This window comes from Copadichromis virginalis, linkage group LG8 (genome assembly GCF_057382275.1).
Source record: "Copadichromis virginalis isolate Kocher_CV1m ecotype Utaka linkage group LG8, C_Virginalis_male_GT1.1, whole genome shotgun sequence".
NCBI lineage: Eukaryota > Metazoa > Chordata > Actinopteri > Cichliformes > Cichlidae > Copadichromis > Copadichromis virginalis.
Genome location: NC_140625.1, coordinates 28,446,642 through 28,472,464, shown reverse-complemented (window position 1 = coordinate 28,472,464; position 25,823 = coordinate 28,446,642). Strand labels below are relative to the sequence as shown.

At 40.6% G+C, this 25,823-nt stretch overlaps 1 long non-coding RNA gene across 1 annotated transcript; it reads left to right on the top strand.

The window, feature by feature from the left end:
- Positions 1-12,225: 12,225 nt before the first annotated feature.
- LOC146703642 (uncharacterized) lies at positions 12,226-13,086 on the top strand. Its single transcript, XR_014922104.1, has 3 exons — positions 12,226-12,294; positions 12,370-12,431; positions 12,697-13,086. It is a non-coding gene; the product is annotated as an uncharacterized LOC146703642 (long non-coding RNA).
- Positions 13,087-25,823: the final 12,737 nt, after the last annotated feature.

The following is a 25,823-nucleotide window of genomic DNA, read 5'->3' as shown; positions in this document are numbered from 1 at the left end:
TCATTCTTTGCTGCACCAGTCACTTCAGTGCAAAGGACAGAGCAAAAAAAGAAAATTGAAATCTTGCAGAATAATGTCAGGATGTTTTTTCTTTAAAGCTTTAATGCACTTGTTAAATGAATGAACTTACTGCAGTTTTTTGTCTTTGTCTTTTGTTGCACTGTATTTAGCTTTTGACTTCATTTCACCTTTGTTTTGTCATTTTATCTATAAGATGGATCGATGAATATTTAGTCAACATCTAGCCCACTTTATAAAGCCAGTAGATTTCTCCCTGTGGTTGAGTGGCCTTTTTGACTTCTTCCCACACTCCAAACATGCATGGGTTAGGTTAATCACCCATAGGTGTGAGAGTGAATAGCTGTCTCTCAGTGTTACCCCTGTGATAGACTAGAGACCTGTCCAGGGTGCACCTACATTTCACCCCATGACAGCTTGGATAAAATGAACGGAGGATGAGGAGACATGTTGGACATTAAAATCTGGACATAGACAGCACCTGTGAGTCAGGTACACCTTACTGTACTTCTGCAGAAGACTGTATGAGAAGGACCACACCTGTCAATCATCTATCATCACTGTCTAGTGGATTGTGTATCAAGTATCCAGTGCTGTGAAGCGAGGCAATCTCTTGTGTGAAAAAAACACCCAGATGAACGGACTGTGATGCCCTAATGCACCACTAACTGCTGCGTAACAGAGACACGCCAGCAGCTTTGACAAAACAGCATTAATTGACTCCCCGGGAATAAGAAAGAGAGCGGGTAGTTTGGCAGGCTGGGTGAAGGGGGGCTGTTGTTTTGTAGCAAAGAAGCTGAGGGAATGTACCAAGAGGAGTGGAAAGCAGGGGCCAGAGATGCAGGTCTGAGCAGGTCTGGAGGGTCAAAGTGAGTTTAATAAAGAAAATGCAGAATAATAAACACAAGTCTTGCTTAAAGCGTGGACACTGACAGCTCTGGCATGTGCTTGAAAATGCTTCATGTTTGATGAAATGGTAACTATGAGGCTCTGCTCCACTCGATATACTGCAAACCCTAAGGGAGAGCGAGACTCTCTCAGTCAGTCTGACCAAGATGCCAACAGGGAGTCAGAGGGCTTATGTAGGAACTTATACCAGGAGAGTGTGCAAACAAGCTGGATTTTCTGCTACAGGTGAACAAATAGTCACAAGGCCTTTAAAAAAGGGAGACTTACACAAATGCAGACTAAGACTATTTATTTTAAATTAAATAAACAAGGAAAGAACTTATCCCCGATTCTTTTGTCCCCATGATAGAACAGAGAAAACCGACTCATAGTGTGTTAAAACATTTATATTTCTTTTTAAACATTGCTTATATGCAAAGTTCCTCTTTTCTGTGTCTTTATCTATTAATATGCCTGTGCACTAAAACTTCCTGTTTTTTAGTCTGGGTGAGCACTTTGTGAGTCAAAAGTGGCCTTGCTCTACAAGCCTTCATTATTAAAGTACATAAAACAATATAATAGGAAAATAAGGATACTAAGGATATTGATTTCATGACAAACTCAAGCTAACTATGGTGTCTGTAGTCGGCAGAATTAGTCGTATAAATAAGTGTGTTGTAACAAAAAAATGATGTATGCAAAAGTCAAATCAAAGAGCAACCAAAATCAAAAACGGTATCCCCACTCGCTGTCTGAGGAGGGTGCACAGTATCCTGCGGGACCAACATCACCCTGCGCGCCACCTTTTCCATCTGCTGCCCTCAGGGAGAAGGTACAGGTCTATACAGGCCAGAACATCCAGACTGGCCAACAGCCTGTATCCACAGGCTGTGAGGCTCCTGAACTCTCTGCCCCCCTCTCACGGACAATAACCATATCCAACTTCTTAATAGCAATGAACTGGTCTGCATTGGTGCATCATATCTTTATTCTCTTCCCCCCCCCCCCCCCCTCTTTCTTAAATAGATAACTATCATATCTGATATCATATCTCACAGTACAATAATATTGAATGGGTTGCATTGTTGTATTTTGTCATGTTTCTCAGGTCTTTGTCTGAATTTCTACGAACATTATTGCTAAGGATTGTCTTATTGCATTGGAGTCACACTGGGTTAAATATGTACACTTGGGTTTTAAGGGGTATTTATTATTTTCTTCTTTTTTTTGGGTTGTATGGAAGCCCCAAACGCAATTTCATTGTTCTTGACAATGACAATAAATAAATAAATACTAATACTAGGGAGGAGAGGCTCTGAGGGCTTTTGGCACATCAGTGTCACTGATGTGAAAACGAGCTGCACCAGCCCTCCAGTGCCTGCAGATTAGACCTGCCACATAAAAAGGCTGAAAGGAAGAGGGGGTGGAGTGGATCATCATATGAAGCATCAGAGATGGGTTATCTGTTAAAGCGAGACACTGAGCACGAGTCATATGCAATTAGGATACACCATCATAAAATCTAACTTGCAGCATAAACCAGCATGAGTATGCTGGTTTATGCTGGTTTATACATCTATAGTGTCTCTTACCTGGACACTACAGATGAGTACCGACTTCCTCATGGAGAGTGCACAAGAAGTCTGAAACACTCACCCTCTGATCTCTAACCCTTCATTTAACCTACTGAGATGTGCAGCTGTGGAGCCAGGTGCTAAATCAGTAGCACCTGGAGGTTCTTACATTGTGATTATAAAATGATATAATATAAGTTTTTCTGGGCTTGAAACTTTGAGTTAAAATCCACAGAGAGATGACCGGCTGAATTCTCCAGCTTGTCTGATACTTCCTGCCAATCTGCATGTAAATCTCAAGTTTCTTCATTTATTAACTTTGTGTATTATGGTTACTATGGTGCATTATGCGTTTCTGTTTAGTTTTTTTATTATTATTTTGATTCTTTGGGGTTTTTTTTTTTTGTTTGTTTGTTCTAATTGCTGATTAGGCTTAAAGCAGGAAAGCCTCTAAACTCCATAAATATTAGAGCCCTTGGTCTTTATTTAGTCCTAGCTTATATTCTGAGTTGGTTATTTCTTATGCATTTTGTTCATTCCATATTTCTGTTCTTTCTTTCTTTTTCTGTGTTCATGCCATCAGCATCCAGTGTACTTTTAAGATTATGTTTCAGGGTTTTTTTGTGTTCAGTTTTACTTCCCACCTAATCCTTTGTGGGGAAGGGCAAGGCAGTTTCTCTGTGAGTATTTCACCCGCTTATAATTGCTTTCTCTTGTTTTCTGACCGCACCTGTGCCCTTAATTACACTGTATCTATGTGTGTGTGTGTGTGTGTGTGTGTGTGTGTGTGTGTGTGTGTGTGTGTGTGTGTGTGTGTAGGCAGGCTTGCCCCATGGAATGTAAAAAGCAGACATTAATTAAGACCAAAGTTGAAGCAATCTCTCGCCTTACATGCAAAGACTGCACTGTCATAAAGCTTCTAGCTTGTTTGCACAAGAAAATTTAATTAAATTTCTGCCATCTTGTGGCCACAGTTGGCTATTGTCTCCGGAAGCTGGATTAACTCCGCTCGCTTCTGATTCCATTTACATCCGTAGAACCTTAATTGAGAGCAGCATGCCGGATAAACTGTCCCAGGCTTTGCCTTTACTGCTCTGAGATCAGAAACGATCTGTGTCTTGTGTGGAATAGTGCTAGCATTAGCAAAGAAACAATCACTCTGATTTGTTTTGACAGATGTGTTTTCTCTTGCAAGCCACCTCAGGCAACATGTGTGATGTAGAGGAGTTGGAGTGCAGTGTAAAGAAGTTTTTAGAGATGGAGAGGGGAACTCCTGCCATATATGGTTTAAAAAAAAAGGGCAATATGAACAGATGCATATGCTGTATCAGTTAGTATCTGAGAATTCACTTGGGTGTACCTGTGTTTATCTGTGTTTTCTTGCTACTTTTACTAAAGGAAAGGTTCTAAACAATTTCTCCAGCTCTTATGACGACCAAAGAATAGTAATTTTTAAGATTCTTGAGCCAGATAGATATCTATATCGATCATCTAGATATAGATGTGTTTCTGTTATGTTCTCCTCTCATTCAGCACACTTTACTCTTGGGTGTTTAATTCATTTATTGCCTGTCTTTCATGCTTTTGCATTCCTTTTTACCGTTATGGACTTTATAGTTTTGGGGCTTTGTATCAGCCACAGTAAAGGATCACTTCTATTTCGTGCTTGTTTCCCGTCTTCACTCTAAGCTGGACTCATTCATTGTGCTCTTCTAAACTAAAAATGAACATGATCTATGAAAAAATAAAAAGACCCAGACTTGAACCCTGAGCCTCTGCACGAAAAGCCACAGAGGCGACCAGCTGAGCCGTCCAGCAGCTCTGACATTTGAGCCTGATATTTCTGTACTAGATGATATTTGGCTTCATCAGCTCTCACAAAGAAGATGGTCAAGCGGTCAATCTGAAATCAGAGCAACGGCGATGGACACAGACACACAACTGGATAACATGGAATCAAATCTGCACTCCTTTAGCACAAAACAAAAGTGCTAAAGGAGTGCAAAAAAGAAAATTGAATTCTGAGTAAGACATCATTTTAGACATAAATGAACCTATACTGGTAATAAATATGGACAGCAGTTTGGAATTGTTAGGGTACCTGGGTCGTTGACCCAGTGTTTTCAGTTTTGTACCTTTATGTGTTCGCATTTTGGTTTATTACTGCGAAGGTTTTGGTTTCTGTTTTGCATTTCTCTTTTCCCCAGTTCTTCTTGGTGTGTGATTTTGTAGTTCTTAAGTTTGGTTCCATACTCCCTCTGTTCTGTGTCCAGTCAGTGTCTGTGTCTGCCCTGGTCTCACATCTCTGTTCCCTCTGTTGCAGTCCGCTTGTGAGTCTGTGTCTGTAAGTTCAGTCTGTGTTTCCTGTTTTACTTTGAAGGTCCATGTCTTATGTTAATGTGTCTGGTTTCACTTCCTTTGTCTCGTTAGCCCTGATTTGTCCCAGCTGTGTTTCCCTCCTGTTTCCCATTCTGTGTATTTAAGCCCTGTGTTTTCCTTTGTCTGTGTCGTGATCTGCTATCATATATCCTGTGTGTGTCTGCCCGCCTGCCCTATTTGTGTCAAAAATGATTTTCATATGCTCAGTTGTTTAGACCTGAGGTACAACAGACAGCCTTTCAAAGCATCAAGCATAAAAAATTGTTTTATTTGGTATTGAATCACATTTCAGAAAGTTCAGGATTAATTGCCTGACTCGTACTGCAAAAACTCATATCTCAGCCTCTGTTGAATCAATTATTATGGATATTTTCTAAATCTGTTTCTACTGAGTAAAAGCGTGTTACCAAATCTTTTTAATAGCCACAGTCTTGCTCATACTTGCGATATAGTATCCGAAAGCCTGGTTTATGTTCTAAATCATAGATTTATTTCATAGTGTTATCTTCTAATGTTCTTCTATTCCTCCAAACTAACAATATTTTTCAATATTTGTTAGTTTGTTTCCTTTTCCCCACACTTGGTAGTACGTGATTGTATTCGTCTATACCTAATAATAGCTTCTCCATGCTAGCTTTAATTCAAAAGCAGAGAAAGTGTGTCCCCTAAACACGAACGGGGAGCTGGTACCACAGGAAACGAGCCTATTAGCTGAAGATGCTCTCTTACTTTTAAGCTTATACGCTGATACTATAGTGTTTTAAAAATATGATGAGGACTGATTATTCAAGACTTAGTATGGAAGGATAGTTCTTAAAATCTGGGGTTTACAGGAGGCCATTGAAGAGAATCGAACATGGGAGCAACATCATCAGTCTTTGCCAGTACTCTCTGTAGTATTTTGGATCAACTGAAGTCTTTCCAAAGAGCTTTTAAAACTTGATAATGAGAAATTATAGTAGTTGTAGCCTAAAAGCAACAAATGCACTGTAAACTGATACTGGTACATTTGTCAGGGTCCTCCAGTCCTTATCACAGTTAGCGTAGCCCCAACTCTCCTCGTGAGTCCCGTTTCCATCATCGTGCTATCTTGGTTTTCTGTGTGTTTCCTGTCCTTGTGCAGAACCTGCTTGGAGTGAGATTTCGGATGTGTGAGTCACAGGTTGTGTGAAGAGGAGCTTGGATGTGTGTTCCCTTTCCCGGATTCACTGGATTCCCTTGAGCCCTCTTCCGCCCCATCACTGTATATAAATATCAGTTTGTGTCTAGCTGTAAATAAACTCCGTTTAATGCATCATTCAGAGTCCTGCATTTAAGTCCTGCCTGTTTAATCGTGACAGCATTAAACTCAGTTTCTGCTGGTCTGTAGTGTGTACTTATACTGCGTTATCTATATAAACAAACCACAAACACTTCTGAACTGAGCAGCACAGATTCACAGGCCTGCTTTACTTTAAATCCTTCTCTTAGCAGAGTTGTGATCATTATTTTACTGATGTCATGTTTGGATTTAGATACTTGTAGATGTGACCGGCTGAGGCTCCTGCTGTGTTTTAATGACTCCCGGTCAGTGATCATGTGCAGATTTGTTTTGCCAGTATTATTGTAACTGTGCAGAAATGCAACATAGCCTCAGATCTATTGTTTCTAAATCTTACATAAACAAGTAAAACAAAACTCTAAAAGAAACTCCAGACCACTCACAGGGAGATTTTCTCAGCTTATTTTAAATAAAGAGATTGTATGAAGTGTTTCCAACTTAAACTCTGTAAACCATAATAAGTTAATTTGCCTTGTCCCCCTGTAGTACTGTACCCCTGATGCTGACACTTGGCAGTATTTGTGAGGTATTGAAGCCTATTTTGCCAAATTACAGAAGTAAATAAAATTCTTAGACTGTTCAGATGTGGGTCTGTGCATTCGGAGCTGTTTAGCCATTAGTGTCCTTTGCTCTGCATGGCTTTCACGCTGCGAGCTGGCTGTCTCAGAGTAGTGCCATCTTGACTCAGATGAGCACAGCTTTTGAAAGGTTGGCATTCATGCACCCTCAGCTTGGGCGGTATTGCACAAGGTTTTCCAGGAAGTTGTCTCTTTTTCAGACATTGGGATGAATTGGAAAACACATGACAAGTCCAACTCCCTCAGACTAAAGTCTGCTGCCTTACCTGACTCCTTTCTCTGCAACAGCAGAGGCTAAAGAAGCCAGATTCTTCTAAATCGGCTAATTTACTGGCTTGAATGTAAATAAATTTAAAAGTCACGGTTCAAATTTTTATTACTTGTATGAAATGGAAAAGCACATCCAGTGGCTGCGGAAACAAACTTAGCAGGTAAATCTTCTCACGAGAATCAATGCTTAAAGACATTTTAATGGGCTAGAAATATGACTGTGCCTCAAGTTTCCACTTTGCTGGAAATTTAGCAACACAAAGGTGGAAAAACATCAAAAATAAATGACAGTGTCAGATTATAATCAGCAATAGTTCCATAAAAATAAGCCAGTGTCATAGTGGTCTCAGACAGGGGTGGAGCTAAGTGGTGGTTATAGCCAGTGCAGAAAAAGTGTGGCCACAGAAACTCAACGTGAAGCTCCAAAAAACCTCATAGAACTGGAGTTACATCCAGTAACTACTGTTTTCCAAGCAAAAGCATTTTGTTGTGGAAACATTTCCACATGGAAACATTTTAACATCAAAACCACTAAAATTGTAATTATCTTTTGAACTTTACCATCACTTTTACATCCTCTCCAATTAAGGGCTTCATAAAATCCTTATTAGTCTTCATGATGTACAAGGCAGTCATGCCTTTTATAATTAAGCGTTTGATTAACCATCATAGGAACGACAGCACTATTTGCTATATTAATGCAGGGCATCAGTTTCTGTTTCATCCCAAATGTGAGTAATCATCTCAGTCTGGCAAGTCATATAAAAATTGTCTGTCTCCTCCATTGGTCTCTGAGGATGAGCGGAGCCTGTAAATCACTTTGAAGGATGGCAAATAAGGCTAAACCCTTGGAGCAGACTAAGACAGACATACCAGGATTTCAGTGTATGATGGAGAAAAAAAGTCCTATTTCCTTATGAATCCCAGTTAGAAGTTAGTGGGAGTAACAGCAGGGGGAATGCAAGGAGGCAAACAGGAAACAGAAGGATGCCACGGTGTCTGAGATGCTTAGCTACTCTAGAGTTGGACTAAATCGACTCCACACTGACTGAGAAGAAACAGCACTCTGTTCTTCAGAAACCTGCTCCACCCTGAGCTCTGCATCCACAGTGCAGCAGGATAATAAGTCCAAACATATATCAGAGCTTTGAAGAACTACTGGGAGACCAAAGAAGGCTTACTGTTACTCAGATCCCTTCACTGCAACCTGACCTAAATCCATGTGAACGTTTAGAAGAAGTTCTTTGAGACGTCTTCAGATAATTCTCTGACAACACGACTTATAGTTTGAGCAGACTCGATGAGTCCATGCAGCTCAGGAGCTCCATGTTAAAGCAAAGTAAATTAAGCTATAATGAAATTCTAATTTCATTAAATCTGTAAAAGTTTATCAATCAAAGCTTCTAAAACACAACAGCATGACAAATGTGGGAAATTATTTGTTTTCTTACGGTTTAAATATTGCAACAACCTTCATCTCATCTCCAGCTGGTTCAAAGTGACCCTCTTTGGTTTCTTACTGGTTCTCACTGATGGCATCAAATCCCATCATGAACTCTTCTGAGTTTCTGGATCATTTAGAACCAACTTTTATTCATCTCTTTTAACCCTCTGATATCCAAGTCATCAGAAGTGCTAACCTTATATTTTGGAGAAATGTAAAACAGACTGCTGCTTGTTAAGACTTGGGAGAACAATTTAGTAACCATTAAAAGAATATCAAGTAGGCTTATTCTGACAGGTTAGGTTTACACCTCAGTGGGTCAAAGCCCATCTTGATCCATCCCTAAGCTCCATATTAGCCAGCTCACAATTCCTCACATGCTGCCCTTCTTGGTGGTTACAAGGAGCCATCAGGATCTCATGGTTTTGGAACAACCTGCCTGAGGAGATCAGCCTCACAGAATCAGTGACATACTTTAAAATAACATCTTAAAACCTTTGGCATTAAACGTGGTGTCTTTCAGTGTCTGACTCAACCGTTTGTCCTTTTCACTGTTTCATTTTTGTTTACCATTGATGTTTTTTTATGGCTTTTGTGTAACATTTGTCTCGCTGTTTAAAATCTTGTCTTTGACTATTATATTTTTCGCTCTTTTGACAAGCGCTTTATAAATGCTAAAGCTAAAATATATTTTATTATTACATACATGAGTGTTTATGGAATAATGCAGTCTCTTACATCCTCACTGACACCTTATATTTGTGCATCGGCACTGTCACCTGCATGTCCTTACTGGATTCTGGCACATGCATGGAGTGAAGTGCACCAGCAGGGGGCAGAGGAGAGCTTGAGAAGTGGTTTCCAGCTGTCAGTGACCTGTGTCACCGTGCTCTTGCTGAATTCGGGTCACCCGCGAGTGAACAGTGGGATTTATATAATGCATGATTATTTGAAATGAAGCACACCACTTCACCATCAGCACCTCTGATCTTCATGCGAGCCGTGGGATCACAGCACCCCTTCAGGGCTTGATGAAAGCGATGCAGAGACGTGATCAGCACCAGGCTTTAAATGATCAGATCCCCCTTGTGTGCTGACATACAGATGCTGAAATCCACGAGGGTGTTTCTGCTGCATGCTAATTGTAGTTCTGTTAGCCTTTATGGGAGTCTCATCAGATTAAAGCAGGTCACCATGTGACTCCTGTGCAGCAGGGAGGAGAAGGAATTGCCAATCAAATCGTATCTCCTGTAATTTTATGTATCTAAGTTTATCAATGCCTTTCATCAGTGCTTTTATTTTTTCTGAAAGCTGCACATTGTAAAACTCACACGGAGCTTCTCTTAGCTCAGAGATAAAGAATAATGCTGAAAACCTGTGAATTTTTCAACAGAGAAAATCTAAGTGCTATAAATAGTGCTGAGATTTTGAATTAAAATCATGCAATACTGGAGTTATTCACATCACGCTACTTGTTATATGTTATTTTTGCAATACTCCATCACCTGGGTGATATCCCTTGAGCATTTCACATTGAAACATTTCTACTTAAATACTCTTTTTAATAAGGAGATCTTTCTTTAAGTAGCCTGCTTTAGTGTGACCACAAAGCTGACAGCAGAGTAAGTGAAAACAGCCCGTAGAGCAGATAAAAGTGCATCAGAGGAACAGCTCAAAGTTTGAGACGCAAGGTTGAGATGGTTCGGACATGTGCAGAGGTGCAATAGTGCAAATACTGGACAAAGGATGTTGAAGAAAGAGGAAGAGGAGGTTTGTGGATGTCATGAAGGAGGACATGCACAGGTGATATGGAGGCAGATGATCGGCTGTGGTGACTCCTAAAGGGAATAAAAATAAGGAAAATTGCACTTGAGATAAAACTGTTGTGGTGACACTGATTCTACTAAAGGAACAGGTATGAGTAGAAATGTAGCGTCCAAAGTTTAATCTCGCCACAGGGCACATGCTTCAAAGACAACATGTAAGCATACATAAGGTACAATGTAACTACACTGTTACCACAATCTGAATCTCATGGTGTCAATCAAACCTTCACCATGGCGACAGCATCTGGAATTCAACACGTAGAGAATGTTGAGGGTCTGAAATGATGGTTTGTGTGCTTGAAAACACCCTGATTTTCTTGCTCTTGAGCCTGACACTAGTGGCACTCGTGATATCTTAGTCCTGACTGACCATTTCACTAAATTCGCTGTTGCCATTCCAACACCCAATCAAAAGGCAAGAACTGTGGCGAAGTGTTTATGGGAGAATTATATCATTTATTATGGCATTCCTGAGCGAATTCATACCGACCAAGGGCAAGATTTTGAGTCAAGACTAATAAAAGAATTGTGTGAGTTTGCAGGCATTCAGAAGAGCCGTACAACCCCTTACCATCCAAGGGGAAATCCAGTGGAGCGATTCAACAGGACGTTGCTGGCAATGTTGGGGACCTTGGAGACAAAACAAAAAACAAGGTGGAAAGAGCATGTGAAACCGCTGGTTCACGCCTATAATTGTACCAGGAACGAGGTTACAGGGTTTACTCCTTACGAACTCATGTTCGGTAGAACACCTCGTCTACCTGTGGACCTGGCGTTCAATCTGCCACTGCGGGAATCCCAGCAAAAGAGTCACTCACAGTACATTAAGTCACTCAAATCGAGATTGGAGGAAAGTTTCAGTATTGCCTCCAGTAACGCTACAAAGGCTGCCGACCGAAATAAGAAACGCTTTGACAATCGTGTGATACCATCAGCATTGGAACCAGGTGATCGTGTGCTTGTGAGGAATGTCCGCCTTCGAGGGAAGCATAAACTTTCAGATAAATGGGAGGAAGAAGTTTATGTGGTTGTCCATCGGGCTGGGGACCTCCCGGTCTACAAGGTAAAACCTGAGAACAGCGATGGACCTATGCGGACCCTTCACCGCGACCTCCTCCTTCCATGCGGCCTCCTCACGGGCAGTGAGGTTAACTTGGAATCACCAGCGCAATCGCTTCCTCACAGGCCAAGAACTCGGCAGCAGAACCCGGATTTAAATTCCTTCACAGAACCTCTGGTTGAGGATGAGGATGCAGGAAGCTTGGTTTCATTGTATGTTAATCCTCCAACGTTGCACTTCACTGTGGAAAAACAGAATCAATTTCCAGATTCATCTGACAGTGGGAGCCTAGGACCACTGATTTTGGATCCTTCAGTTGAAGTGGAAGTGCAAGGGGAACCAGCCTCTGTGTCCAGTGTTCTTCCTCCAGCAGTGGAGTCTGGTGGTGGGCAATCTGACTCTGATGTGGAAGACATTTTGCTTGAACTTATTGAAAGTCACCCTGAAGATAGAAATAGCTTACCTGAAAACTTACCTGGAAGTGGAGACATACTTGTCAACATTCCTGTCGTTGCTGTTGAAGATTCTCCTGAAGAGTCTAGTGTTATTGAACAGGACACCGACATAGGTGACGGGCTAAGACGTTCACAACGACAAAGAGCACCACCTGATCGACTTCACTATTTCACTCGTGGTAATCCTCTGGTTTCCGTTGTCCAAACGATGTTGCATAGTCTTTCCGATGCATTGGGCCATAATGCTAGCCGTCCTTCGTCTGTTCACGTTGTCTAGCGTTTAACATGCGACGGGACGTGCATGGTTAAGGCGGGGAGGATGTAACCCACATAAAAATAATAAGAACTGCGTCTATAACTAAATTGGAATCTTAAACCGGAGCGTGTCCGTGAATCACATTCGCGAGGCACCGATATATGCCTTCCGGGTTGTCGTCTCGAAAAGACGCGGGGGAGAGGCGTTAGCGGATGGAAGCAACAGGTACGTAGGGCGAGCGCTCTTTGCTGTTTACTATCTTGGCTTGTTTTTGAATTAATTGTGGATTGCGTTCAACAGTATTTTGATACCGCCGTGGGTAGATGCGTGGGGCTCGTATGTGACATCGCACGTAGTGAATGGTGAGTCTGAATGTTTGTTTGTATTTGTAACCTGTATCAGTATGCCAGTGCTATTAGCTGATGGGATGGCTGAGGCTTACTGCATTACTACTGCTCTCACTTTATGTGGCTGTAGTTTTGTTATTTGAGATTGTCATTTGTTTTAATTCATTACAATGGTTGGATATGTATTTGTATTTTCTCATGGATTTTATGTGTACACTGGAACTAAAGCTAGCTTGGGAAGGTTAGATGAATTTTGCTAATAGTGGTTTTGTGATTATAGTGCAGGCTAGTGGTGCCCTGGAGAGACCACAGCGACACCACTACTTTGGATGGCGAGCTAGGCCCAACGAGCCAGAACCCCAGCTACAACTTCCTGCGGTCTGGTAGGAGGCTGCTGCGGCCTACACTCTCCCCTCTTGGTTTAGTCCCCTAAATCTCACTTCTGAGATTTCAGCTTTGGAATCTTAGTGCTGATCATCCTACTTCAAATTTCAACCTGTCTAGACTGTCATACGCGTTGGACTTATATCACTCATGAAATAAACTTTATGGACATTGTTGCCAGAGGTTGGACGAGGTTCCTGCACTGCCGTGCAGCGGATATTTTACAAGCTTGAATTGTTTTATTTTTTTCTTGTCTGCAGATTTTGTAAATATTGGTGTTTGGTAATTGCACTTTATTTTCATTATAAATAACAATTGTAATCACAATATCTGTGGTTGTACGTTTATTGTACTTCACTCACCTCCTAGAGCCGAATCTGATATCTTCTGAATTAGCCCAACTATTCATAACCAACTTAAATTATTTTAGCTTATGTACTTGCTACACACAGCTCAGGTGATCTTTCAGCCATCTCTGACTGTCTTCTCCATTTGCTCCTCTTTTTAGGATTAATCATAGAAAAGAGAAGTACTAACGCAATAAATGATTGTAAATTACATTTACATGAAAACATTGCAAGTTCCTTGAAACAAAAAAAACTAGCACTGAAAAATTTAACTTTGATCAGCGGTGGTTCAGAAGGGAAGGGAAGGGGCCCAATCCAAAAATAAACAATCATTTCTTTAGGCTTTAGCTGCATTTTCATGATGATATCTCCAGTTATACCAGTTAAGTTAATCAAGGATTGTGATTGTGATAATGCTCCACTCCCTGCAGAAGATAATTACAGAGTCATCGACACACCTAACAATAATTCTTGATCTGACTGCTCTGACCTTAATTAGCAAATAAAATAAAAGCGATGAAAGCACACAACCCCGAAGGGATCCAGTGGATGATGAGCACCTACCAGGTACATTAAGCCAACTCTGTGGGATCTGGTTGTTAAAAAGTAAGTGGGCCGACTCACTGCGACATTGAAATCAGATGAAAGCCTTTGTGCAAGAAAATATGGATGAATGAAATTAAAAGCAGATGAAAAGTTAATAAAAAGCAAACATGGATGGATCTGATTTCTTTCACTGCCACTTAGTGCAGTGTTTTAACAGCGCAGCCCGTTTCCCAATGTGCCCTAAAGGCAAACTGTGTGGACTTCAGCATGGCACACACTGCATATAAAACTTCAGATTTAACAATGTGATCAAATGTTTTCATAATAACAGATGCGAGGGCCACAGAACTATGATAACTGAGTGCAGTAAGAGACTTACCCTTTGTCGCTGGCATCACAGCAGATTCTTTCCATATGCTGGGAACTTTCTGTCATTCCAAAGAGGATGGTAAATGCATGCAATACTTCTGTATTTTCCCTCCCAGACCATCAGGACCAGGGCCTCTTCTCTCTGTGATAAATCTGAAGGATTTGCACATCAGTGTCTCATTAATTTTGATTTTAGAATCAGCTACATGTTTTCGAGAAAGCTCTTCATTAAAATGAGATATATCAAGCCTACATAAGCCTTTTAGGCTTGCTCTGTATCAAACTATGGTGTTTATTCCTCTGCAGGCCAGCTTCAAGGGTCCCTTCTTTAGCTTTACCCTCCTTTTGTGAGTTTATTGCCCCCTCATAATGAGACAGCTTTTACTGAGAAGATGTTTACATGACTTACTTTCCACATGTGAGCAGAATCTGCTGACGCTCTCCTTGCACCTGACTTTTAGTTTTATGTCATTGTTTATATAATGATTTGAGAGTGATTTGATAGTCAAGTGTGCATCATGATCCAAATGCCACAGGTGCCTAAAAGCTTCAGCTTTGACCGCCTGAGTGGGATCGATATACACACTGCTTTGACATTACTGAGGCATAGCTGCAAACAGTTTGGCTTAGAAATCTGGAAGGGCTTCCAATTGATTGGAAGGAGATGTTGTTTGTATTTACATGATGTTGAACTCTTGAGCTGCACCTCTCTGTCACACGCATACATCCATTAAGTCATGCATGCAGCTCAGCTTCCCATTACTCATTGGTGGGATTATTCCAAAAGAAACAATCTTGTTATATGTTTGTTGTGCAGAAAACCCCCCAACTCAACCCCAATTGGTTGATATGATTTAACTCAAGTGAGAATTCTCATGAGGCCTCATATGCACATCACTCACGATTTGTCCATCTTACTGGTTGTCAGATAACCACTGGTTCCTAAGGAAAACTATGTATTACCCAGCGGGCTGGTGGTAGCTCCAGAAGCCTGCTTGCTCTCACTGGATGAAATTGATTGCAAAGAAGGTGCTGCATTAAAATTCTTCTGATTCTTCTAAAATTCTAGTGACTCCCAGACACCACAGCGAAGCATTGCCAATGTATATCGGCCGTGTGGGTAATGGTAAGTGTTATGTAGCGGAGACATGAGTTTGTTCAGTGGAAAGAGATTGCCTCTCTGTCACTTAGCGCTACTTTGCCTATGTTCAACCTCTCTCTGCTTGACTCCCACAAAGAGGGATTCGGTACCATTAGTGTTCCAGGTTTAGCCTGGGGACACTTACTAGATTGGGATTTTAACCTTAGTCTATTGTAGATTTATCACTAGACTTGTGGTAAAACGTGGCCAAAACGAAGCGATGAAGAAACATTCTGCACCCAGTGAGCAAACGCAAGCCTCCACTACGTACAGGACCGAGTGACTGTTTCTCTTTTTTACCTCACTCAGGGGTCACTGACCAGTCTGTAGCATGACTAGGACACCAGGAAACACATCTGATGGAGGAATGGTTATTTTTCGTGAGGGAAAGCGTGGTTGCCAGATCACCAGTGGACAGGTCTCCAGGCTTGTTTGATTGTTCACTTGATCGTACATTGTCACCACGACTGTCACACATCCAAAATGGGGAACAAGTTGACGTTACATGTCTGCAAAACCTCAATACAGTCCCAGCTAAAATGAACCTGCACACTTATTTAGCCTGTTTAAACCCATCTGTGCAAATGCACTTGTACTTAAATAACACGTCTAGTCTATTTGAACTTTTCTTAGTACAAGCATTACTCGCACGTATTCACACAATTACTTTTTTCTTGGCTAGGCACTTTTAAACCTGTGATTAAACCACCAACCTTCTGATGACTAGATTATTCACTCTCTCCTAAATCACATTTTTTCATCTTTTTCTGATAATAGCATAAACTGTTATCTCCCTTTAGCGTTTTTTTAGCCAACATTTCCACTTTAAACTATTTAACAGCAAGCCAAAGACCAAGCCCACAGTTTTTCCAGAAATTGCATCATCTACTTTTGGTCTTTCTTTTGTTGTCACAATGAGCAGAGCTTAAGTGATGAAACAACAGCTAAGAGAGTCAGATTCTTTATTCACCATGTAAGTGTTCTGGCTGTGCAGAGATTATACAAGATTAACGTGAACCCAAGTGCAGACAAAAGACGACGGCCTGGCAACGAGGTAAATGAAACTTTAATTGCTCGTATAAAAAAGAAAAGCGCTGCTCGATGAGTCGGGAGAGTCCAGTCAAAAATAAATTCAACAGGAGAAAACAGCTGCTAAACACGAGGCAGTGGAGCCTAGCAGAGAGGTTAAGATTACAAAAGCAGCTGATGAAGTCCAAAATCATGTCAAAATTCAAAAGAAATGAAAGCCAGTAAACAGGCAGCCAACAGAAGATGATTTAGGAACATGAAGAAGAGACACTCTTAACAAAGACTGCAGGGAGTAGACGGACTCCCTGCAGTCACTGTGGGAGGGATAATAAGGCACAGGTGAGCTCAATTAGGACAATAACAAGGATGTGAAAAAAGGAGCGGAGGAGGTAAGTGGAGAAAAAACACGGACCCTTAACGTAAAGCAAAAACGAAATCTGAATAAAGGACAAAGAAGTAGAAGAAGAAAGTGATATAATCAGGCACAGCTGCAGCCACCTCACACCCATTTAAAACAATAAGTGTAATCCCACTCAGTGCAACACAGTTCATCTCAGAGATGTCTCAGAAGTGACTCTCTGCTCCCTACAACTCAAAATACACAAGCTGCACCGACAAGATAGTGAGGCCAGGAAGTTTGATTCAGGAGCTGCAGAGATTTCCAAAGTGTGGGTGATTGATACACGAAAAAAATCTAATGAAACATTTATTATTAAAAAAAAAAGCAGCAAATTTTAAATATAAGTCACTCTTTATCTGAGCAGTTCTTGACTCAGAACTATTTTAATGTCTCTTAATTATTTGGGTTTTCTTTTAATTAACGAACCTGATCTGTGGTACAAAAATGACACCGTTTACTGTTTCTGCACCACAAAAATGGGTTTTAGTCTCTCGGGGTAATTACAGATGATCTTCAGATTCCAAAGTGCCATAGAGACAATTATATAAAAGACCCTGTGCGGACTAAATGAAAGACTCCTAATGAGATCTGAAAACAACCTCTTCAGAAAGTTGAAGATGCACTGACATGGAGCACGTATATTCCCGGGATTAGATGCAGACAGGAGGAATATGCAAGGAACCAATGTTCAAAAACATGACTGAGATGTAAAGTAATCCTTGTTCTTCTCTGTAGCCTCGCTGAGTTCCACACAGCTGAAAATGCTCAGAAGAAAATCTTCTGTCGGAGGAGATGTAGTGAGATGCCCACCTCCACAACACCTACCCGACAATGGGAAAATGAGACAGGGCTAGCTTGTTAGCGGTTACCGAACTTTAAATCACTAAAAACAATTTACAATTAAAATCACAAAACATCCTCAGAAAGTAATCTGTGAATCAAGCGCAAGATAAAAATAGAACAAGGAAGCTTATAGACCAAAATAAAAGGGTTTTAGTCATTTGCATGTTTCTATCCAGTCTTTCTCTTCATTCTGGCCCTGTTACAGAAAATGCTGGCTACACCTTTTCTACTGTTCATACTTCATAATAATAAGTAGGTAACAAAAGTGTCAGCTACCACTTGAGATCAGTAGCACCAAAGACAAAAGTCTAGCTTCAGGGTGAAAAAGTTCTTTTCATGAAAGCTCAAGAATAGGACACATTCATCAAGCGGTCCTACTTCCAGTGAAGTGCAGTGTCCTTAAAGAGCAGCTCTCAAGTCATTATAAGGGGACAATGTTGATTTTTAAAAGGAAATGCTCATATTTAGTGAGGCGTGTTATTTTCTAAAAGCTGTTATTACTCAGTAAAACCCTGATTTTCTCGTATCATTTTGTAAACTCAAAACAAGCTGCAGTAATTAAGGATGAGGCAGCAGAAAGACTGCAAAACACGTTCTGTAAGCAAAAGTTTGTTCTGAGATAACACAGCAGCTGAAGAGTTGTGAAATTATAGCCTATTTGAATTATATATGTGCTTCAGGAAAAACAGTTATATTACAATGTGAGGTGTCACCTCTGTAAACCCGGAGGAATTAATGGGTCCACTTCAGTGGAGAACAGAAAATTGCACGCGGGTGTCCACTGTTCATAGACATAAACTACACCTTTATTGGTGCTATTTCCAAGCACATTGTGCGCTGTCGGTCCTGCTTGCTACACAACAACATTCAACATTTCGTATTTACTGCTGATTAACGTGATGGTGTTGTGTTTAGTATGTTGCTCTGTTTTGTTTTGTTTTTTGCTTGTTTTCTCTTCTTTTTCTCTCAACAGGTGATCCAGGTCAGGAGATTTTCTCTTTTAAGTGCCCTCTCTCACTGTCCCTCTTCCCTTCTGTTTTTCTTTTCCTTCATCTTTCTTTTTCCCTTTCCTATCCCTCAGTCATGTCTGTCCCGTCTGTAACAACTGAAAATATAATAAAATAAATAATAACAACAAAGGTCGATCAAATGGACCAATACGGCAAGGCCATGATGATCCATTTGGTAAAGTAAATCCATTGGGTATCCTTGTTGGTCTTCAGACAACAATTCTGACGGCTAAAGAACCAAATGGGACAGGCCAAAAAAAAAAAGAACAGAAAATTGATGCATGGCTCCATATAATCAAGAGTGTGTTTAAGTTAAAAGTGTTAATCAAATCAGTCTTAAAAGAAAAGTCTTGATTGTATCCACTGACAAATGAAAGTGAGTCATGAACAAAGGGCACATAAATACACATAATTATCCAAAGTATAACACATCTCTGTTGTTTCAGTGTAACTAGTCCTGTGGGAGCTCGCAGAGATCGTTCAGCTATAAGCTAGCATACTTAAAAGTTTTGAAAATTGAAACGACTACTTCAAAAAAAAAAAAAAAAAAAAGGTTCATGGTCAGAGATGAACTGTTAATATTTAAAAACCATAGCTAACAAATCTAACGTTAGCTAACATTCTTACATTCTTGGGTGCTTCGTGATGTCTTTGCTCTTAGCTTTGTTTATTGTGTAACCTTCATTAGTTATTGCACTTATATTTGTTTGTTTACTGACAGCTCAGGCTTCTTGAAGGACATTCAAGGCCTTTCTTTGGGTTTTCACCGCCTTTTGTTCTGTTCTCTGTCAAGATGATCCCACACTGCTTCAATAGTGTTGGTGTCCCGGCTCTGTCTCAGTGCATTGTGTGCTTTTTTCTATTCAGGTGTGCTTTTACTGTATTGTATATCAGACACTTATTTGTACAGCACCAAATCACAACAACGGTCACCACAAGGTGCTTTATATTATAAGGTAGACGCTGAAATAATACGTCCAGAGAAAAACCCAACAATCATATGACCCCCTATGACAGGGATGGGGAACTCGAGGCCTCGAGGGCCGGTGTCCTGCAGGATTTGGATATCACTCTGGGTCAACACACCTGAACCAAATGATTAGTACATTGCCAGGCCTCTGGAGAACTTCAAGACATGTTGAGGAGGTAGTTTAGCCATTTAAATCAGCTGTGTTGGATCAAGGACACATCTAAAACCTGCAGGACACCGGCCCTCCCTTTTAACAGGAAGAAACCTCCAGGAGAACCAGGTTCAGGGAGGGGCAGCCATCTGCTGCAGGTGAGTTAATAATCCAACAAGATCTTAAACCACTGACTGAAAGGCTGCTTCAAACTGTGACAGAGCCTCCACTGTGTGCAGCATTTTCTCCCTGTTTCCCTTCCTAAACAATGTAGAGTTAACAGCAGTGTTGATTTTGTTGACTGATACTTTTCTTAGTTTTCTTTTTAGACTGGTCAGTTTTTTTTCTGACGAAAACGAGACGATAAATAAAAACAAATGTACAATGACAAAAACTACGACGAAATGTGTTGACACTTTCATCAATGAATACAAACAGGATGAAAATATTCAAGACTATCCAATCAGAATTAAAGGCAGCAAGAGTTTGGAAGTGATCCAATTAGAAGTAACCACCTTATGCAGTAAAGTTAGACAGTTTGATCTGCCCGACTAAACAGGGAAGGCGAGGGCACTCGGGTAACTCACATGCTCCCTGTTTGTCAGGAAAATGTGACAAAATGTCACTGCTTTGGAGGAAGAGAAGGGTAGATTATTTCTGCAACAGCCAGCTGGTTCAAATGGAGCAAGTAAGTGTCTGACTGTGCTTTAGACTCCTTACAGACACACAGGAGTGGAGTCTGAAGGACATGCAACAAATTTCTGGTAGGTAACTGCGAAGCAAGCGAGCACAGAGGATTGTACACTGTGCAAACACTAGACCTGTGAGCCAGTTTACTACCATAGCAGACAAGACAATCAGGCAGAGAATGCAGCCACAGTCGTTAAGTACACTGCAGGTGCACAGCTGCCAGTCTGGGAAACAGTAGGCCCACCTCTCCACCTCCACTTTGTCCAGTTTCCTCAAATTTTTAAGATCACACTGCACACTGTGATCAGATACGTCACACTTCCAAGTAACAGCTTGGGAATCAACTTGTTGGTGCAAAAAATAAAAATAGAAATTTCATGCCTTTTAAACACTTTTCACTGATTCAACTTAAGAAAGGGGGGGGGGGGGAGAAAAATATGTGTATTAAAATTGGTTCTCTGTTATGTGCAGACGTGTCTGTGTGGGCACCACACTGCTCAGCTCTTAAATTAGGTGCCTTTTTATGCTTGAATGATTCATAGGTCAGTGCTCAACAAAACACAGACAAATTCATTTTTTTGTGGTTCAACAAAATAAAGAACTTAAGAACTGACCGCTTTAAAGAATGAGTCTCACTTCTTGGTAAAGTATTTTTAATGTTGCACATTAGGTTGTGTGAGTTTATTACATAAGTAATTCCATTATTCGTCATAGTGGGACTGCTAACAGTGTAACATGCTGCGAGTGCACACTGCGCTGCTGTCTTACTGTTTGTCTTTACTGGTTTAAAGATAAACAGTAAGATCCAGAGATACTGAGTGTAGTTACATTTAGTTTCCTGATAATTTTTATTTTTGACTGTATTTTTAGTTACTAGTTGTAGTTTCAGCTTTGGCTTCTGTTTCTTGATTTTAGTCATTGTTCTTCTTTTCCTGCTTTACTTTGGTAATTATATTTCTGTGGTGTCTATTTGTCCCAACTGTTTCCACTTCACCTGCTTTATTTCTGTGTGTGTAAATACTCCCATCTCTCATTAGCCTTTGTCTTTGTGTCTATTGTGCTCCCCTGTGGTAGTGCCTGTGTTTACACCATTGATAGTTTTCTGAATTTTCATGGTGAAAATGTTAATACAAAATGCAAACATATTTGTTACAGTTGTAATGATAAGTTCACATATATGAGTAGTGATAAGCGGATGTACACAGAAAACACTTTCTCCCTGAAACATTTGAATGTGAAACTGAGCGTATTAAGTCTATAAAATTAAGAAAACAATAGACTGGAATCATTTTAAAGGCTGCACGGGATATTCAAGCTAACTATATTTAAATGACTTGATAAACTGGCGTGCACGATTACAACCAGTGTTGTGCACTCAGAGAAATGCAGCCACAAAAACAGAAGGCGTCTTTGGTAGCTGCTCAGCAGATTAAACGGATCACCGTGGGGAAAGCTGGACTCTGTGACTGCGACAGTGAGTGAGAATCACCTCCACACTTTCCCATTTGCTTCCTAATGAGGTCTGTGTCCTCCTCAGTCATGTTACCTACCTCTATTTAGCTATCATTAACCAAATCATTAGCTTGAACCTGGTTATAACTACAATGACTTCCTACCTAATATAGTTTGACTTGATTTGTAGTTTTAAAAGTATGTATGATTTCCAGTGAGGGAGCACAGGGATGTCTTGGATGGGCCTGGAAACCCACAGTCTGCCCATTATGCCAGCATTGTGTGTACTTGTGTGTGAAAGCTGCAGTTAGGTTCATACTGGGACATAGAAAAAAAGAAAATCAAGTTATGATTACATAATGAATTTGAGCTAAAAGTGCAGACTTACAGCTTTAACTGGAGGGGCTGAGTAAAATCACAGCACTGACCATTAAGAAATTACAGCCATTATTATACTAAGGGTTGCTTTTGTTAGCCCTGCTGTTATGCCGCTGGAGTCACAATGAAAGCCAGAAAAATAACATTCACGCCATGATTTAGAGCTTGCATCTGGTCTGCAGTAAAGTCTCCATCAAATTACTTTGCAATAATTTTCAGATAGACAGCAGATCTCACTTGTGTTGTCTGCAGCAGTTGTGAAATGTGGATTTAAGGCTTTATTGTCATTTTAAGGCTTTATGTTTGCATGAGAGACATTTCAAGGATTTGTGAACAACTTTTAGTGGATTTATAAATACCCGACTTCACCAAAATCACGGTTTCTTTGGAGTTTAGCTCGTATTTTCAGTAGTACATTTAGTTCCTGATAGTATTTGGAGCTACCAGACAGAGCAACCCTCATAAGATGAAGCAATTTGGGCTCAAACATCAGCCGTGTTTTCTAATTTGAGGAAAGCCAACGAAGCCCAGCAAGTTAATGAACAAAAAGAAAATTCTGCTCTCTTGTGTGTTTGTCTTTTGTTTCTCTCTGCACCTTCTCAGTATTCATGTACCTGTTTATTTTTCAAGGGCGTTTAATTTTCAGCCTGCCTATAAATTCACACCTTGGCTTCCACTCGGTGTTGCACCAAAGTAATCAACACGCCCTGGCGATATATAGTGATGAGGCAATTATTTTGACCGCAGCATCTACTCTGCATATAATATAAAAGCAGATGGAAACACACGCAGGCACACACATATCAGATGAGTCTCGAGCCTTGGCACACATGTCAGTAACTGCTGCCTGTGTCACTTTGTTGGTGCAGTCTGATTCCTGCTGTCAGTCTTGGCTCGAGTTCAGACTCCGGGAGCACTGCTATCGCTTCCTCGGCGCAGCCCTGTCTAGCAGACATTTATGCATAACAACAACCCCAGTGTGTATGCGTGATAATTAAAACGTGTGCGCTACAGAGCCTTTTCACATCTCCTTGAGTCTCACAGTGCAGAGCACGCTGGGGGAGTTTTATTTTTAGCTCCTTGGTCTTTGATTAAAATATGACTCTCCTGTTGACCTTCACACCTGCTGCAGCTCTGCCAGGGCCATGGGAACACAACCACTTGATAAATAAAAGCCTGACACCGGAACCGCTGACAAGACATAATCAATTCTCCACGAACTGTGCCTGGTCCTGCACGCTCTCTGTGACGCCTGTATTACATATCCTAATGCTGTGCGTGTGTGAAGCCCATTTTAAACCAGGCACAGCTCCGTGGATGGCAGCATCAGCATGAGTCAGATGACCACTTTACAGATGGAAATACTTCAACAAACGTCAGTTGGAAGGCTTTAAATTTTGCTCATGCTTCCCGAATTCAGGCTACTTATTGTAGTGATCCGTCAGCTTTTCCCTCAGCACCATCATAGGGGTGACGTTCCTGGCCGTTAGTGACATGCCTCCACAGCTTTTGGATGGCTCGCCATAAAATTCTGAACAATATATTCACAATGCCCAAAGGCTGGATTTGTCTGACTTTCATGCAAGTTAAAGTCTTTGTTGGATTTTATACAAACATACTGCAGCAAGATGATGAATTCCTCTTTGGGGCCAAGCCCCTGAGTTTTCCTCTTCCACCATCAGGACACTGACATTGTGTGGTTTTGAGGGACTTTAATTTGCCACCTATAGCAATGAGTCAGCCCAACTTTACCTTAAGCAATAAATCACTGGGTCAAAATTAACTTTCTAATTGTCATGGTCGGCTGTGTGGCAGGCAGGAGTAGGACCCAAAATGCAGGACTCACAGGCACGAGGGAATAAACTCAAAAGGCAGCTTTATTGCTGAAGAGGCAGAACATAGGAAATACAAAACTAAACTGGGAAAACTACAAACTAAGAATTCACAGAGAGACACAGGGAGATCCACACACGGCATGAGGGTGAACAGACGTTAACGATGCGACACCGAGTAGGGGAAGACACAGACACTAAATACAAGAGGTGAACGGAGCAAAGAGGAAACAGCTGGGAGACACGGCTGACGTAGATTACACTGACGAGACAGGGAGAGCACAAAGCTGAACGCACTGACAAAGGACACAGACCTACAAAATAAGACAGGAAGCACACGCCAGACAGAGACAGACTCGTAAACAGGCATAATGACGTCATGGACAAACAGAGGGACATACGGGCAGAGAAGACTAAGCACAGGCAACCTAAACCAAACATAAGGGCAAGATAACAAAACCTAAACCAGAAATAATCATCATCAACATCATCAGATAACTAAAGAATCAGAATATAATTGTAATCAAAACAGTATCACCAGAAAATAACTAATCCATAATGCAAAATAAACCAAAACATAAGAAACTCAAAATACTGGGTCCAACGGACCCAGAACCGTGACACTAATAATACACAAACAGTTTAGTGCTAATTAGGAAAGTTAACTCTAAACCTGACCATAAACTTGGTTAGTAATCTGTATTCATGGACTTTGAAACTTTGAGTTAATCACACAGACAGATATCTGCTCATTGGTCCCAGGAGGCTAATAAAATATTATAATGTCACTTACCAAAATTGGAGATGAAGGTTGTTGGATGGCCTCACAGTAAACACGATTACTTGTTAGAACACGGCATTAAAATGCTACAAAAGGCACCAACAGCACGTTTATATTTGTTTCATTTTTCAGCTCATACAAAGAACATTTGTGCTGTTTTTATATTAAATCAGTTCATACTGCGAACATATGTTTACTGATTACAGAAGCTGTAACCACTTGCATAATCTAAAAACCTGGAAATGAAACAAATCTCTTCTTTGTTTTTACTAGCAATGCTTCAAAAATTTTATATATATATATATATATATATATATATATGAATGAATGATTCGGATGTCGGGTTCATTTTTAAAATTTCTGCTCCACAATGGCTTCCATTAGTTTGGTGCTTGGTTAGTATTATGCCTCGAGGTTAAACTCAGATGACAAACTTTTCCACCAGGACCATCATAAGGTGCCAGGTGACCGCTATTCATGGTGCCCAGAAGGTAAATCACGCCAGCTTTGGTGCTTTTCACATTTATTCTGCCACCATCTGTTGACTTTTAGGGTTTTCTGGGAGATGTCTCAACAACTGTTTGATGGATTACTATTACTTTTCTCTACACATTTTCACTATAAACAGGACTGTCAGTCCGCTACCTTATTATTGGCTCTCACATGATGAATTCAAATAATTCACTGATCCCCTCATACAGCAATCTGACATTTGGTTTTGATGGAAGCAGCTTTTGTATTGACTGCAATGAAATTTTGTAAGATTAAATGCATTAATCCTCCAGCAACATCTCGGATCAAAATGAGCTTTTTCAGAATGCAAAACAGAAAACTAAAAGAAATAATAATTCATGCTTAGCTGAGCTTTGTGTTCTATGCTAATTGTCAGGTGTTTGTTATCCTGTCAGGCTATACTCCAGCATGGGAGAATTTTGCCCTCAGTGCTGTCAAACACACGGTTACAGCTGAAATTTTTTACCCCCAAAACTATCATCCTTACCTGAACCACATAAACATTATAACCTCTCTGGCTGAAGTGTGAAGCCATATGTGATACTTAAAAATGCAGTTCCTGTAATGGCCA